The sequence below is a fragment of the Camellia sinensis genome, chromosome 2, assembly GCF_055761805.1.
Source record: "Camellia sinensis isolate YWXY chromosome 2, ASM5576180v1, whole genome shotgun sequence".
In the NCBI taxonomy this organism is placed as follows: domain Eukaryota; kingdom Viridiplantae; phylum Streptophyta; class Magnoliopsida; order Ericales; family Theaceae; genus Camellia; species Camellia sinensis.
Window position 1 is genome coordinate 98,959,203 of NC_138962.1, and position 4,766 is coordinate 98,963,968.

General features: G+C 33.5%; 1 non-coding gene across 1 annotated transcript; it reads left to right on the forward strand.

The window, feature by feature from the left end:
* Positions 1–499: 499 nt before the first annotated feature.
* LOC145820748 (U1 spliceosomal RNA) lies at positions 500–660 on the forward strand. Its single transcript, XR_014362818.1, has one exon. It is a non-coding gene; the product is annotated as a U1 spliceosomal RNA (small nuclear RNA).
* Positions 661–4,766: the final 4,106 nt, after the last annotated feature.

Consider the following 4,766-nt stretch of genomic DNA (forward strand, 5'->3'; position numbering starts at 1 on the left):
TTTTTTTGATATACCATGAGATCACATTGCATAGTAAAACATACTTAAAGCTAAAATGTCAAAATATAATATGCTATTTGTTTTTTGTTTTTTTGGGGGGTATAGAAAACTTGTTTTCTATGTTGAATGTGCTTTGGCCTGTTTGCCATTGTCTTAATTGTCAAACTTAAATGGTGGATGCACACAAACTTCCACCCCCTTTTTATGTGTTCCATAGCTTCCCAAACAAAGTAACTAATATAACTAAATAAATAAATATAGAAATGAAGGTATCGAACTCAAAATTAGCAAAACATCTCTCTCATATTTGCATATTAAATTCCCACTTACCAAGTGCTTATTTTATAACCTTGAAACAAACAGATCATTGTCTGTTTCGATGTTTTTTACTTATTAGCATAAATTAGTTGAGATTTGCATGAAATCTCACATCGAACAAAAAGGAGAGAGAAGAGGCCAGCATGAGTGTATAGATGAGGAGCAAGTAGCAACATAAAACATACTTACCTGGACAGGGTCAATTGGTGGTCAACAAGACCCATGGCCTAGGTTAGTGACCTCCATTGCACTTTGGAGGGGTGCTCGCCTAAGGTCTACCTAAGTGGTAGAGCCTACATCATAATTTGTGGTAGTAGGGGCATACGTTCGCGCGGCCCCTAACCTAAAAGTTGCTCCAAATTTTTGTTGTGGTTGATTTCTAACATAACTGGGGATTAATCTCTTATGCCCTTTGTAGTCTTGATGGTGAGAAAGTTTTGTTTTTCACCTTCTTCTAAAATAACAATTCTAATTTTATTTCTAAACTTGTAGGAAAATTAATAAGCCACAGGCATACTTTTTATTCTCAAACTCCCAGCAGTAGAATGATACTTGAGTATATTAGAGAGATATATAACCACACACATCATTAGACGAATGAATCACGTGTTTCCAAGAATAAACTTGAATTCCCAATGATGGAATGATATCTCTATCTCTATCTCTGATGAGATGGGGTTGTTGGGTTTCTTTTCTTATCCTCTAGATAAGGTGAATCATTCAAATTTTATGTATCTCCTCGTGAGTCATGCATGGGTCATGCTACTATTGACGCCCAGACCTAGGTCTGAAACCCAACCCAATTTCCAACAAAAACCATTTAAAGTGACAAGAATTATCTGCAAATTTTGGCCAGTTTTCAATATCAGAAAGCCTTATTTCACCAAAGCAATTCCACCTTTCATTGGTTCTTCAGTTCTATTGTTATGAACCACTATTTTCATTAACAACTCTACTGGGCAATAGTATGAATAAAAGAGAAGAGTTGTTTTGTTATCTAATAATTTTATTTGAACACCTAAACTTAATCACCTATCCAGTATTTGGACCGATGATTGGAGAGAGGTAATTGGGGCGCAGGATCCTCAGTTGAAAATTCTTATGTTCCTCTCTGTTCCAACTATGAGAGCCCGTATTTAATTATTTTCAAGATATGAATAATAAGTTAATTTTATCTAAAAACTATTTAATAAATTTATTAATGTATAAATTAATTAGAAACTATCCCAATTTAGTCACTAACAAAAATATTGTTAAGAATAATAATTTTATGGGTATTCAATGGTTTTTGTTTTGTAACTATTTTTGTAGAAGATTCAACTCAATAATTATCTTTACTAATTATCTTAATTGAAAACTTCATCTAATTGATTTTTAAAGAACTAAAACACATACACATTTATACAAATTTATCACTACAAAAATAATAATAATTGCATTAGGTGGCCAGTGAGGGTGAGTCACCCTACCACTTGTGCCTTTGCATGGCAAGCCTATAGGATGGGTTATGGCCTCGTTTGGGAAGTTGGCTATTTTAGTAGACTATTTTAGTTTTTGGCTATTTTAGTAGGTTAAAATTTTTGTATTTGGAAAGATTGTTAGATTTTTGTGTAGTTGGATGTGATGTTTGTGAGAGAAAAAGTAAAATGATTATGGATTTAATATAATATTTTATTTTATTGGCTATTTTTCCTATTTTGTCTTTTTGTAAATTTTAACCTAAAAAAAGCCAAAAATCTACTTCCCAAACAGGGCCATAATGCTTTTGTTTTTGAGAGATTTGATATCAATTACATTATGAGATGAGCAAAGGGTTGGATATGTTTTATGAGTCTATTTATGCAAATTTGAATTCATAACTGATTGGAGAGAGTGAAAGCTAAGATTTAAAATATATATATATATATATATTCGGAGTCTTTTGATAGCAAAGTTAAGAGTTGGGAGAGAAGAAGATGAGAAGGAGAAAGGTTAGAATCTTCCTATATTTCACCACCTCATTTCAACTTCATTGCTGAGTAAGAAAACTTTCATGTCACGCCCCAATTTTAATTACTCGGAAACATTACCAAAGCCTTAAAATTAGGTTCATTTTTTTTTTTTAAACATCCATTACCCTTGTGTAATAGAAATACAATGATACCTATTTTTCTCTCTCTCAATGAACATTACAATGACAATCATACATGCCAATGTCCTACTATGCTACAAATAAATAAATACAAATATAAAATCCACTTCCTTTACATCTACTATGAAGTTATACAAATGGACTCAAGAACTCCATACGTCTTCAATCAAATAATCCAAACTTTCTTCCTATAAAAAGATAAAACAACAACGGGGTGAGCACTAATGCCCAGTAGGAATCTCATAGTTCTAAATCAATAACTAACACACAGATAGAAATGATCATGCATGCAGGGCGATACCATATAGTAAAGTGACGTTTTATAATTTCATAATATCATCAGTAGAGTACCTTTTCTCAAAAACTATTTGAACACCTTTAAGAAAAACCTTCAGCCATCAAAAAAATCCTCCCTTAACTTTAGAAAACCACTGATCCGTGTGAAACAAACATATTTAAGAAACAACATCATTTAAAAGTTATTAACCAATTCCCAAGACATTTCTTATTTAATTTCCCATTTTTAATACTCCTCCTTTCCTTTCATTCTTCTTTTCTACTCTTCATTTTTAATTTAAAACCCCATAACTTCAAGTTCAGGTTCCTTTTTGGACTCGGCAACAATTCTCCTATACTCAATTTACACCGTTAATTACACCCGCAAAGTTTCATTTCAAGATAACACAATATTAATAACCCCTTTCAATCCAATCCTTTATTAAATTATAGAACAACGCTCACAATTTACTTTTATTAACACAACTACTTCATTAAGTTTACCATCATAGTCTATAATCCTCATATCTATTTTTGGTTTCCATTATTTACAAATAATGCCTATACACATTTCCTCTTTAAACCAAATCACACATCAATATGTAATTTCACAAAATTCGTCACAAGCAATAATAACATCATCAACTCAACACACTTCTCAACACATAGCTCAACACAATCCATCTTTTGCCGACTTACTATGGCTGGATAGCGGGCACCCAATTCACAACACTTTCCACCTGTTGCCGGCTACTATACGGCGGGAAGTGAACTCCCAAAAACCATTTTCATAAAAGCCATTTTCTTTCAAAAACCATTTTTCAACTTTTTAAAACCAATCCCCACATTTGCCGGCTACTATACGGCGGGATGTGGGCACCCAAAACATTTTCGAAAACCAACCATTTTTATAATTAATTTCCATGTTCTGTAGAGAATTCACACAAAGTATATATAGTTATGCTTTTTCCTCAACACAAAAGTAAATGTAAATGCAACGCTATGCCAAGGGTAATCAATGAGGAAAAATATTCAGTTCAATACATTGTTTCAAAATCGCCATGTTCTCAATATTATCATGTGATTTCATCAATTTCAAACTTCCAATATTAATTCAATAAGGGCGGTAAATATGACACTGGTAATCCCTAGGCTGGCGTCTGCAAGTAGGCTCAACAAGCACTACCAAACTGTCATTTTTACCAGTGCTAACCGGAAGGCTCGACACCTATCCACGCCACTTTCGGGTCTTTCACCCTAGACACTCAGGCCAACTTATCAAATTCATCTACATCCCCTATCCGGACTTACCAATGTATTTACCCCATACACATTTCCATGTTTCTCATACAAATCATTTTCTGTCATGAATGCAAATCTCTTCGATTTAGAACCACCATGCACAATAATAAATGAAATGATATGCAAATGCAAAAATTTCCATGGTTCATAACATTCCTTCTCAAGTCAACCAAATACCATCAACTTCCTCATTTCACAAGTCATAGCAACATGGTCTCATCAAGGACTACACATGAAGTTTTCAAAACCATTTCTCTAATTCAATATATTTAAAAGATTACCATTCTTGCAAAACATGTTATGGAATTTACATCCATTCATTCTTTATTCAAAGAAGAAAGGAGTTTTATGAACATTTCCGTGTTCCCCAAAAATTTCTACATTTCCAGGGTTTTCACCAAAAACCAAACATTTCCCATCGCCATGAAGAAACCCCATTGACTCATCCTCTTGAGTTGAATGACTAAACAAGCCCACTAGGAATTTAATAAAATGATTTGAGATTAAACCCATTTCGGAAACTCTACATTTTAGCTCACAAAAACCAAAATCAACATGATTCAACTCAACACTATGAAATATAATTCAACATAATTCAAGAGGAATTCTTAAATCCCATTTCAACATTCCATAACCGAGTTTATGTCATCTATATCATTTGAGAGGGGGATTTATGATCTGGAATTGGGCCGAGGTAACAGCCGAGCAGGTTGAGAGCCCAATGGTGCACGGGGCCGAG